Source organism: Trematomus bernacchii, unplaced genomic scaffold (genome assembly GCF_902827165.1).
Source record: "Trematomus bernacchii unplaced genomic scaffold, fTreBer1.1, whole genome shotgun sequence".
NCBI lineage: Eukaryota > Metazoa > Chordata > Actinopteri > Perciformes > Nototheniidae > Trematomus > Trematomus bernacchii.
Window position 1 is genome coordinate 110,179 of NW_022987786.1, and position 13,803 is coordinate 123,981.

The 13,803-nt window shown below is 41.5% G+C and overlaps 1 pseudogene; it reads left to right on the forward strand.

The window, feature by feature from the left end:
* Positions 1 to 13,803, forward strand: part of LOC117497551 — a 112,312-nt pseudogene that overhangs the window by 18,727 nt on the left and 79,782 nt on the right.

Genomic DNA, 13,803 nt, shown 5'->3' on the forward strand with positions numbered 1-13,803 from the left:
TTTAGTAGCGTGCACTCCTTTCCTGTAAATTACAGGTCCAGCCAGGCAAAACAGTTGTTTAAAACGAATTGGCCATCGGAATGTGTGTGTCCCAACCCCCCCTGTGATATCTCTTCTCCAGCAGTATGTAGGTTTGTGTTCGCATATTTATGCTGTCGCAGTTCTATCGCGCATTGCCGGTATGAAAGGGTCTGTGCCGGAAATATCAAGATAATACGGCAGGGTCCGTTACAGTTTGTTTTCATCTGATTTCAAATAAACAAAGTCTTGGCTTTCAGAATATTAAAGGCTGCTTTTGTGGAGGAAGTTACAGCGCTACGTACGCACATTTAGCTTTCAGTGTTACTGACCTGAGATGTTTTTATTACATGAATTAATTACATTGACCATACCGTTCACCATCCCCCACCCCCCTACTGTATGTTGATTTTTGACATGTAAATAGTAACCTACCCCCCTCTGAGTGAATACCTGTTGTACCTGTCCGGGGCTAAGCCCATAGGACGATGCTCTGATGTCATCACCCTCGCACATTTGTCATATGTTTACAAAAAACGATGTTAACACTTTCTCGTTCTTAATATATGTTATATTTAGGGTCGATATGTGTTGAATTTACTTTAAAATAGCAGATCACTGTGATTCGGCTTAGTGAACGTGTGTCTCTTCCTCCGCGGCTCCTCCGTGCAGAGAGGCCCCCCCCCCGTTGACAATTCACGAGCGTCTAACTCTCTCCCCCCTCCCCCGTCGCACCTTCTAACAGAGCCCCCCCACATATAAAATCCCAATTTAACCCCTGGCCTCTGGAGCAGAAATGAAAGAGTTTTAAAAATGTTTACGTTTTGGTAAGTTTTTAGGGAAATGTTGTAATATTGCAACGTTGGCCTTAGGTGGGAGCAGAATTTCTGTATTTCTACTCACATTGTCTGAATAAATATATTGAACAACTAAGGGTTCATTTGCAGGATTGATTGCTTACTTAGCCCTATATCAGTATATAGCATGAATAATAATCACACATCACTCATATTTGTTATGAATAATCATTTATCATTTATTAAATAGTAAGTCGCTTTGGATAAAAGCATCAGCTAAATGCAATTTATGAAAGCCTCACTCAGGATTTTTTTAACAAGTGTTTTTATTGCTCTTGGGGCATTAAAAACAAGATTTTAACTTTAGTTTTTTATATAATATCTGCATTTTCTCTTTTGAAAAACTAAGTCTTAGTTTGGCCATAGTTATTTAATATATAGCGCCATCTCCTGGTTAAATCCTGAAATTGAAAATCTGGCAACGCCCTCTTGGAAAATAGTGGAAGGGCTTAACATTCCCAGATACTGGTCTTTGGCAGGTCTTAGGCAGGTAACTGGCTGGTAGTAGGCAGGAAGCTGGATGCTGGAGTCTGAAATAAGATGCTCCATCTGTATTTAAAACAGGAAGTTACGTTAAGACATGTATACAATCGCGAAAGTAACAAAAACAATGCCATCTCCTTTTCAGGTTCAAATAACACAAATTGGGTTATTTACATAAACTATTGATATTGCAAATACATTTTTTAACCAGGATGGGAAGACATGTAATTTGCAATATCGTAATATATCGTATCGCAATATTTAGCATATCGTAGAATCGCAATACTATCGTATCGTGGCTTAAGTATCGCGATAGTATCGTATCGTGGGGAGGCTGGTGATTACCACCCCTAATATATAATCATTCTGACCTCAGAAAACGATAAAGCTTTGAGGGGATTTTGCCGACGCTCATCTTTTCAGTGTTTCTGTTTCCTCTGTAGTGGGTTGTTATCTTTAGATATGAATAATAGAAACTAGAACTAAATGTTCAGTGTGTGTCCTCGCTGCTTGTTCACACACACACACACACACACACACACACACACACACACACACACACACACACACACACACACACACACACACACACACACACAAATACACACACACACACACACACACACAATAAGAATCCTTACCGGAGCTTGTGCTGTTTACACCGCTGCGTCCGTGTGCTTTGACTCTCATGCTCTCTACATTTAATTTATATTTCAAAGGTTAATTATTACAGTTTTATTTTACATTTTATGTGAAGCACAACGTACCATGCTGTTATAATAACGCTCTTTATCAGCCTTTGAAACTGAAACCATTCAAAAAAATTCAAAAAAAGAATTCAAAAAAATATATATTCATAATCATAATGTATCAAAACGTGCGACGATTAGTCAACTAATCGCCTTTATTGACGACTATTGGTTGACTAGAAACATCTTTAGTCGAGGTCAGCCCTACTAACAATATAGTCACTGCTGAACATATGACTTCATGAAGTCATTCTGAGTGTTGATGGAGCAGCTACAATGTTAGCCTAGCTTTAATCAAACCGATTCAGAAAACATTTTAATTGTTTTTATGCTCGTTGTGTTGGAGACAGACCTGACAAAGCTCAGGCTTTTTATAAATCACTATCATGTTGTTATTTCAGCATCCTTTCCATATGTTTATTGTAATTAATTCACAGCAAGTTCTATGTGAATTGTGTTTATAATGCTATAGTGCACCAGGTTAATACAGCTGTGTGTGTCTTAGTAGAGACAGGGAACATGTGCTCCTCTGGGTGATGAATCCAGACAGGATGAGGTTTGCTTTTATAATAATGTGAAGTGTAAACTATCTACCTGATCACTAAGATATATTATATACAGATAAAGACCTTTTTAAATGTTGAACTAGAATTTGCCACCTTGTTGTACCTTTGTCGAGAATCAGCTCCACTAATGTAAAGTGCTATAAAGGATGTGTTCATCTCTACAGAAGGAGGAGGAAGAGGAAGAGGAAGAGTGGTGTTCCTGTGGAGGAGCAGCTGTCCAGCTGTGCTCTGTGTCAGGACGTCCTGAAGGATCCAGTCTCTACCAGCTGTGGACACTGGTTCTGCAGACAGTGCATCACCTCATACTGGGAGCAGAGACCTCCATCAGGAGACCCCTCCTGTCCCCAGTGTGGAGAAAGATCCAGAACCAGAGCTGGCCTGCAGACAGCCAGTCAGACCAGCTCTGTACGAGGTAAGAGGCCGAACACATGCATTGTTTTCTGAAGTGTGTTTTAAAACAGACAGCAGTGTTTTCCTTTGTAGAAACACTGGACAGATCTAAAGGGGAACGTTAGCAAATAACTTTTACAGAAGACAGTAAAGCAGGATTCTTCCTGGTTTATTTGTTTTGGAGGTAAACTGTTTTAGAGCATAGACAGTAAGCTGTTTTATAAAAATGTTAAACTCTGTCTGTTTTTATTGTTAGATTCTCAAAAGCATTTTCTGATTCTCTCATGTTTCCTTCTCTTTCAGCAGATAGTGGTCTGCAGGAGGTTTTAGATGAACATAGGGTCAGTCTGAGGAGGAGATGTGAACTTGTGACTGAAGGAACTGATGAAAGTGAAACCCTCCTCAACAGGATCTACACTGAGCTCTACATCACACAAGGCCAGAGTGAAGAGGTTAATACCCAACATGAGGTGAGGCAGCTAGAGACAGCTTCCAAGAAAGAGACCCTCCATGACACTCCAATCAAGTGCCAGGACATCTTTAAAGCCTTACCTGACCAACAGACTCACATCAGAGCGGTCCTGACCAACGGAGTCGCTGGAGTTGGAAAAACCTTCTCAGTGCAGAAGTTCACTCTGGACTGGGCAGAGGGTTTGGAAAACCAAGATGTCAGTCTGGTGATCCCGCTCTCCTTCAGGGAGCTGAACCTGATCAAAGGTGAGCAGTACAGTCTTCTCAGGCTGCTCCATGTTTTCCATCCAACCTTACAGAAGGTCACAGCAGAGCAGCTGGCTGTCTGCAAAGTGCTGCTCATCTTTGACGGCCTGGATGAAAGCAGACTTTCTCTGGACTTCAGAAACAATGAGGTTGTGTCTGATGTCTCACAGCAGTCCTCAGTCAACGTGCTGTTGACAAACCTCATCAGGGGGAAGCTGCTTCCCTCGGCTCTCATCTGGATAACTTCCAGACCTGCAGCGGCCAATCAGATCCCTCCTGAGTGTGTGGACAGGGTAACAGAAGTACGAGGCTTCACTGACGCCCAGAAGGAGGAGTACTTCAGGAGGAGATCGAGTGATGAAGACCTGTCCAGCAGAATCATCTCTCACATCAAGAGCTCCAGGAGCCTCCACATCATGTGTCTGATCCCAGTCTTCTGCTGGATCACTGCTGCAGTTCTGGACCACATGTTGACTACAGGCCAGAGAGGAGAGCTGCCCAAGACCCTCACTGACATGTACTCACACTTCCTGCTGGTCCAGACCAAGAGGAAGAAGCAGAAGTATGAAGAGGGCCATGAGACGAGTCCACAGCAGCTGACGGAGGCTGACAGGAAGGTTCTTCTGAAGCTGGGGAGGCTGGCGTTTGAACATCTGGAGAAAGGAGACATCATGTTCTACCAAGAAGACCTGGAGCGCTGTGGTCTTGATGTCACCGAGGCCTTGGTGCACTCAGGAGTTTGTACAGAGATCTTCAAAAGAGAGAGTGTGATCTTCCAGAAAACAGTCTACTGCTTTGTTCATCTGAGCATTCAAGAGTTTCTGGCTGCAGTCTACATGTTGCACTGTTACAGCAACAGAGACACAGAGGTACTGAAGGACTTCCTGCAGGGAGACTATAGCTACAGGTATAACAGAGATTACCCATCCCTGGATGTCTTCCTAAAGGGAGCCATGGAGAAATCCCTCAGAAGTGAAAATGGCCATCTGGACCTGTTTGTACGCTTTCTCCACGGCCTCTCTCTGGAGTCCAACCAGAGACTGTTAGGAGGCCTGCTGGCTCGCACAGACAAGCTTCCAGAAATCATCAAGAGACTCTTCAAAGGCCAGCTGGGTCGCACAGACAACCGTCCAGAAATCATCCAGAGAGCCATCAGCAACCTGAAGGAGATGAGCAGTTCTTCAATCTCTCCTGAGAGGAGCATCAACATCTTCCACTGTATGACAGAGATGAAGGACCACTCAGTAACTCAGGAGATCACAGAGTTCCTGAAGTCAGAGAACAGATCAGAGAAGGAACTCTCTGAGATCCATTGCTCAGCTCTGGCCTACATGCTGCAGATGTCAGAGGAGGTTCTGGATGAGTTTGACCTGAAGAAGTACAAAACATCAGATGAGGGACGACGGAGACTGATTCCAGCTGTGAGGAACTGCAGGAAGGCCAAGTAAGTCCAGATGTGATTAACTTCATAAACTAATGTGGATCAGGAGTTTAATTATTCAAATAAACACTATAACATTTCTGCTGTTTAAATATTGAGAACAAAATAAACCAAAACTGTTCTTATATTTATTTATAATAATAGTTCAATTGAACCGTTTCTCTCTTCATATTGAGTGATGGAGGCGACATGTCAAACACATGATGGACTTTAGAGGTTTCTCAGCATGTGATCACACCACACTGCAGGATTTACAGTTATCAGAGAAAGCTGTTATTATTACTTTCTGGTAGTTTCTTTATCATTAAACACACACGTTTTTAACACAATGTATTAGAGTTTAAAGTACGATCTATATAATTTCCCAACAATAACAGAGTAAGCGTATTGTGCCTCCTATGTACAAGGTTAACATTGAAAGTGACGATGATATGTCCCAATGCGTCTCAATGTACATTACGTTACTCCAGCTGCATATCAGTTTACTCCACTCAAATTGCGCAAAACTCGCGTTCCATGGACAGACGTGTAATACACTCAAATTACAATAGATGGAGCTCTAGACTAATTTATAAAATTTGTAAAAATGTTGTTAACACTCTGGGTGTGTGAGACGAGTGAACCAACATGTAAAACCTCCGGAATTAAAACAGTTTAATCGAGTTTGAGCACTAATATACCCATGTTTTGAACACTTTAGCGGGGTAAACATGTTATCTTTTCACTCTGGGTGTGTGCTAGAAGTGAAACCACACTTAAAACCTCCTGAATTAAAACATTTCCCCCGACTTTAAACACTAATGTGCCCATGATTTGAGCACCTAATCCTGGGTAAATCTGTTATCTTTTCCCCCTGGGTGTGTGTGTGTGTGTGTGTGTGTGTGTGTGTGTGTGTGTGTGTGTGTGTGTGTGTGTGTGTGTGTGTGTGTGTGTGTGTGTGAGACAAGTGAACTGAGTCAGCCTGCTAACAACCACCAGTCTGCTGTCATTTTAAACATGTTCCCCGACTTTTTAACACACTTTTACCCATGTTTTGAGCACTTATTCCTGGGTAAATGTGTTATCTTTTCACCCTGGTCCTGAATTAAAACATTTCCCCCAACTTTAAACACTAATGTGCCCATGATTCAGACACTTATTCATGGGTACATGTGGTATGTGTTCCCCCTGGGTGTGTGTATGTCTGCCTGGACGTGTGATATGCTGCTTAAAGCAGTGATTCTGCTGTTTTTAGTTTCTTGTACATTTAACAAATTAAATATGATTAATATGTACATTGTCCTGTCTATACTGACACGTTTATGTCTATAACTCTGTCTGTTTATTGAGTACAATGTACACCGTCTAAAAACGACAATTATGACTGAATTAAAACAGTTTGACCTTATTTCAACACTCATGTAGCCATGTTTGCAGCGCTGCTCACCGGGTAACACATGAATTACACTCTCCTGTTGAATTAAACATTTCCCACGGCATTAAACCCTAATATACCCATGATTCAGACACTTATTCCTGGGTAAATGTGTTATCTTTTCACCCTGGTCCTGAATTAAAACAGTTCCCCCAACTTTAAACACTAATGTACCCATATTTTGCCAACTTATTCCTGGGTTAATATATCATATTATCCCCCTGGGTGTGTGTGGCACCATCTGGTGGAATATTTGTGAATTACACTAAAATCCCAAACTTTAATGTTTTTTATCTTAGCGAAATAATGGTTTAATGACCCCAATGTAATGATCATTTATGATTCTGCAGACGTTGTCTACACGTGTATCACAATGGCTTATTTTTTGAGTGATTTGGAAAACTTGGTTAGTGAGGATTTTTTTGGCAATATGAGATGCACTGTTTTCATGTCCCATGTACATGTCTGTACATATGGCCTCACGCACTACTAACACAGAGTTATGTCTTAATGCTGATATACGGGGAACATCTGATGGTATTCAGTTGAAAATATTGAAACTTTATTTGTTTGTTAATTGTGTTTGTGTGTGCAGTACATTTTCAGATGCTCAGAGAAGCCAAAACATCCTTCATCAATCACATCCAAATATTAATGAACATTTAAATATTTACATCTCTAATATTATCAAGTGATTTATTTCATTTCTGTTTCTTTGGTAACAGTCACTGACAGCAGGAGCACAGACATGTGATCAGATCACACTGACAACACATTCAACTCTATTAAAATACATTAATATATATAATATTTAGGGCTGTCAGTCGATTAAAATAGTTAATCGTGATTAATCGCAAATTAATCGCACATTTTTTATCTGTTCTAAATGTACCTTAGAGGGATATTTTTCAAGTTTTTAATACTCTTATCAACATATGAGTGGACAAATATGCTTTATATGTTTGTTTATTATCATTTGAACAATGACAAATATTCTCATGAATATTAAACACAACAACCTGAACATTACAAATATTCACCTCAATTCAACCTGGAACCTCTCTCATACAATAATACTGTGTGTGTGTGTGTGTGTGTGTGTGTGTGTGTGTGTGTGTGTGTGTGTGTGTGTGTGTGTGTGTGGAGACACTGTGATGGATCGTTGGAGCTATGTGCAGCTCAAGGCATATATGCTCGAATGGGAGCTGCCTGGACGCTGCAATCATGTTGCGCGTACTATCCGTGCTGAGTGTGCTGACTTTTCGTACAATGTCCCACTGTCTGGCTACCTGCATGAAGTCAAGTGCTCGGCGCAGTTGTCGGCGAAATGTCGCTCCTCTGTTTTCATTGAAACAGCTCCTTATATCCGTTAGCGCAGCTAGCTAGCACCAGATGCTAACAACAACAACAAAAACACGTAAGGTGTGCCGCGTTATTAACGCGTTAACTTGACAGCCCTAATAATATTACATGGACTAACAGAAAATGTCTTTCAGAATATATCAAATCTTTTTTCATCAAATGCTTGAGATTAATATGTTTCCTCATTTTTTAACACATGTTGTAATATATGTGTTATTATAGACTTTCTAACTGTGGACTCTCAGAGACTGAATGTGAAGTCGTGGTCTCAGCTCTGAAGTCTGACCCCTCCCATCTTCGAGATCTGGACCTGAGTCGGAACAAGCTGCAGTATTCACGAGTGAAGCTGCTGAGTTCTGGACTAAAGAGTCCAAACTGCAGACTGGAGACTCTCAGGTCAGTTCTCCATATTTTACTTCTGTGCTTAGATTAAAGGTGGGGTAGGTAATTTTGGAGAAACCAGCTCGAGTTCGCTAGAATTTGAAAATACACAGCCGGAACAAATCTGCCACTTCCTTACAGAGCCCCTCCTCCAACACACAAGAACGCGCACATGACCAATGAGGGCATGAGATAAGTTTGTGCACAGATGGAAGGCTGACAGGCAGGTAGGCCATCCAGTTATTTTAGCCGGGCCGGCTCAGATGATTGGTCGTGCTTTTTACAGTACTACGGCTTCCACAGATGATATTTTTTTATGGATTTTTTGTCAAAGCACTTCAGATATTCATTGCTATCAGGATGTTAAGAGCATTCCATGGAATATAACAACAAGTGTATCTCGAGCCGGTTTCTCAAACTTACCTACCCCACCTTTAATATATGAGAGTTGTGTTGACATTTTAAATATATTATTTCTCCCTTTTGCTAATGGTTGACTATTCATCAGAATATCAAAGAGAAGGTGAATGTGTGAGGGAGAGTGTTTGAGCCTCCACAGACTCACTCTGTGCTCCATGAGTCAGTGAAGATGCTGTCAGTACTGATGAGCTGTGAGGGAGATGAAGGAGTTGTTAAACATCTGATCAAAGTTAAAGTTCCAGATTATCAATGGACCTGTTTTTCAGGTCTCAGGCTCGAAAATGACATTCCCAGAACAAATGACTATATCTTCACTTTTAAAATCATCTTTTTTTAATCATCTTTTTTCTCAAAACAATGATAGACCTGTGAGTTGGATGTAGAAAAGTCAGAATCAATATAGATTTATTTTATTTTATAGTAAATTCAGATTGAACATAGTAAAGAAATGTAAATTATCGTGTCCGTCCAAAAGAAAAATATTACTGAAAGTGAAAACCACCCTTGAATGATGGGTTAGTAGACTAAAAGCTTTAGGAATCCAAATTATAACATATAATAAGTACCCTGTATCAAGATTGATGCAAAACAAGTGACATTTGACCTTTTTAGAGAGATTTAGTTAAAAAAAAAACACTTCTGGGGTCATTTGGTCGGATTTTCCATATCTCTGGCCCCCCTCGGTCGATTTTGAGGATTGACACCTCTTTTGAACCGTTAGAGCAATAGGATCGAGGGGAAGTTCCTAAAATCCATCTAAACATTACCCATTGGTGAATAGAGTGATGCATGCCCAAAACTGGAAGCTGGGTTGTAGCTCTCACACACTATATGAAATCTCAGTTTTTGTGGGTTTTTGACAAAAATGGAATGATGGATTATCAGAAATCATTTCAAAGTGACACAGACACATTGGATTAACCTTCAGCAGCGTTTATATCGTTGTAATGCCATTGAACACAACTTTTGATCAGAAAACAGCAAAGGTAAGACGTATTTGCCGTTTTGGCTCCGTAAAGCTACATTGTGTGTTGTCTGGGTTTGCCTTCGCTGCCCTGAGTTTTGATCGCACAGTGATGATACGTATACCTCTAGAATCTGTGGAATCTCAGCTTTCATCCGATATCTTGTTTGTGCAGATCCGATAAGTAATAAAATATCTCTACCGTGAGTTCTGTGCTAAGTGCGTTAGCATTTCTTCGATTAGTTCTAATTCAGAGCCTTGGTAATACCCTTGTGTTTCGTTTATCTAAAAATGGTTAATATTGTCTGATACCTGAGTTTCTTCCCGTTAAGTGGGTATGAGACATTCAGTTTGTTAAATGTTAAGAAGCCCTCAGCCGCTGTTTCTTGCAAGATGTTTCGTTTTTCCACCGGTACCGGGGGCATGGGGCTTAACTGGTTAAGCCTGATAGCCCCAAACAAAACAATATTCACGAAACTGTGATCATGTCTATAATTTTGAGCACCAAATTATTGAAAAGTATCGATAAGAGTATCGAAAAAATACCGGTATCGATAAGCAGTATCGGTATCGGTATCGGTATCGGTATCGGTATCGATAAAATCCTAACGATACCCATCCCTAGGTATAAGTATCATCACTGTGCGACCAAAACTCACGGTAGCGAAGGCCAGGAAAGACAACACACAACTTCCCTTTACAGGGCCAAAACGACAAATACATCTTACCTTTGCTGTTTTCTGATCAAATGTTGTGCTCAATGGCATTCAAATGCATATAAACACTGCTGAAGGTTAATCCAATGTCTCTGTGTCACTTTGAAATGATTACTGAAAATCCATCAAACATTTATGTCAGTAAACGTATTTTTCATATAGAGTGTAATGGAGCTTTCGGTTTTGGGAAAACTGCGTGCGCATCACTCTCAATCACCAATGGTAATGTTTAGGTGGGTTTAGGAACTCCCCCTCGATTCTATTGGCTCTAACGGTTCAAAAGTGGTGTCAATCATCAACATCGACCAATGGGTTCCAGAGATACGGCAAATACACCCAAATAAAAAATTAGATTTATTTTGTTAACGCTTTTACTGGTGCTCAAAGTCGCTTTACAGAGATAGTGAAATGACAAGAACAACAAATAAATATAGTTAAAGTCAAATTAAAATCAAGCAATACAAAAACAATCACACATTTAAAGCTCCCATGTCATGCTTTTCCGGTTATTACCCGTCCCCTTGTGTGTTATGAAGGTTTTTATGCATGTAAACGGTGTGCAGAGTCAAAACCCTCAAAGTACACCCTGTAGCGAGTAAAACTCTAACACAGAAAATACCTCCCCAAAACGCCTCGTTGGAGATACGTCACTGCCCATTTGATTCTTCCGGGTACCGCCTGATGTCATGCGGTACCCGGAACGAAATGGACCAATCCCGAAGAGCTATGGCCACACCAGCAGCGGCGTGTTCCTCCTCCAGAGGTTCGAAGAACCGGCATTTCACAGACGAAAGCTTCCAAAAACATTGCCCAGTTTGAGGCCGGATATGCACAGCTTGTTTGGACCGTTTGGAGCAGGGGAAGATCCGGGTATACAACCTGTAAGTTTGCATTGTTATTTGTGTATTTATCAAACAAGACTGTTTAAATGTGTAAACTGTGTTGGACTGCTAAGCCATTGACACAGTGCTAACTGTGCTAACTAAGTTGCTAGAGTTTCCATATATCAACTCTAATATCAGCAGATGGCCTTGCATACATGTATCTCATAGCAGGAGAATGTCTGCATTCACACACAAAATACCTATTGACAGTATACTGCCGTGCGGTCAGTCGCGAAACGTAATTACATTATAGCTGGCATAGCGTGTGTGCAACCGATCTAACACACGGAGCTAGAGCTAGATTTAATCGGAAAAACATTTTTGTGATGCTACGTTGCTAGCGTTTAAATATATCAACTACAATGTCAGCAGATGGCCTTACATGTTTGTCATGGCAGGAGAATGTCTGCAGTCACACACACGGAATACTCATACAGTATACTCCGGTTTACCGTACATTGTGACCGTACATATACTGCATGTAGCTAACGAGGCTAGCTGTATGCTAGCGCAAAACAATGTATTCATGCAAGTTACATTGTATGGTAGCAGAATACCCGTATACGATTGCAATTATAAACACGTTATTGCTAGCCTAATATGAACCACTAGCTTTTGTTCATAGTAGTTTTATTACACTGCATTATAGTTGCCTTTCCTCCAAGCTAACGTTCATATCGTGTTAGCTACCAAGGTAAACAAAGCTAGGTTAGCATATTAGCAGGCAAGCTGTTCATTACACAACTACTACTAACGAATCTAAAACAACTAAGTTTCTCTAATATTTTTGTGATTTGCATTTGATTTCGTCCAGCCAGATCCTGGCGGACAATCCATGACGGGGACGGGACTTCTACTACTACTGAGGCCTCGTGCTAAAAGGCACCGCACCGCACCGGCTGTGCGCAGGCAAGAGGAGGAGGAATGGATGATATACCGTGTATATATGTATATTTATGTTCATTTTGTACATTTCTAAAAATAAAGTTTAATGGAAATACTTAGTAGGCCTATCCTTTCTTCCCTGAATTCATATATTAGCAAACCATGATTTGATTTCTCATCAAACAGTAGTAGTTTATTACAGGTAAAAATAACTTACTCTTTGTTATGTTGGCTCGTAGGCCACAACGGAAAGGCAAGGAGACATACACGAGTTTACAAAACCACGGCACATTTATTGTGGTAAATGCAGAAATAGGTGGTCGAGGGGAGAGGGTCGCTCAGTTCGTCCTTCTGCAGCCGCTTTGGAGAGAGACTCCGGGCCGCTGGGATTAATAGCACCGGCTACGGAAGTGTCCGTGATCGCGCTGATTACCCTCTTCAGCTCCACCCCACCGTAAGCCCTGCAACACACCTGCACAAAGGCCCTGGGGCCGTCACACTCTTCTATAACAACAGTTGTAGGTTCAGTTCGGTTAGTTAGTATAAAATATCAGCTGTACCGACGCCTGGAACACTGATGTTCCCCGAAAAAAGCGGGCGGAGCCTCTCTGGTGGTTGACTAATCAGAACAGAGTGGCCGAGCTGACCAATCGGAGCACACTAGGCTCACAGGGAGGGGGGGGCAAGAGCTCCAACGAGTCGTTTATTGGAGAAAGTGAATACTGCTGAATACACATGCTTGACAGAGATGCTGTATGCGAAACCAATGTGAGTTTGGAAAATTGCACAGTATAAATCTATTTTAGTATACCTCAACAATGTAATTATGATCAGTGGAAATGGCCATGACATGGGCCCTTTAAAGCCAGATTGAATAGGTGAGTTTTTTTTAAGTTTTTGAAGGTGGTGAGGTCAGGGCAGTCTCTGATGGGTTGTGGGAGTGAGTTCCAGAGGGAGGGGGCAGCGACGGAGAAGGCTCTGTCCCGCCAGGTCCGGTGCTTGATACGGGTGGGGATGGAGGTTGGCTTCTGATGAGCGGAGGCAGCGGGAAGGGGTGTGGTGGTGCAGCAGGTCTGTGAGGTAGGTGGGGGCCTGGTTGTTGAGGGCTTTGTGCGTTATGAGCAGGTCTTTGAAGTCGACTCTTTGACGGACGGGGAGCCAGTGGAGGTTCTAGAGCAGGGGTGTCAAACTCAATTTCAACACGGGCCACATCAGCATTATGGTTGCACTCAAAGGGCCAGTTGTAACTTTAAGACTATATACAGAAATTTCCCTGTAAGGGATTAATAAAGTGTATCTTCTTCTTCTTTCTTCTTAAATGCATGTATAAATATTTCATATATAAAAAATAATGTATTATATTACATTATTGCCTCTGCATTGGATTATTATCGGATAGGGCAGGGGTCGGCAACCTTTTTGATATGATGTGCCATTAAAAAAATTCATTGTTATCAGCGTGCCAACGATCGAAAATGATCAACAGGGGGGGGGGGGGGGTGTTGAGGAGCTTGACGCTGGTGAACTATCAACAGGAGGGTGGGGGGAGCCTCGCT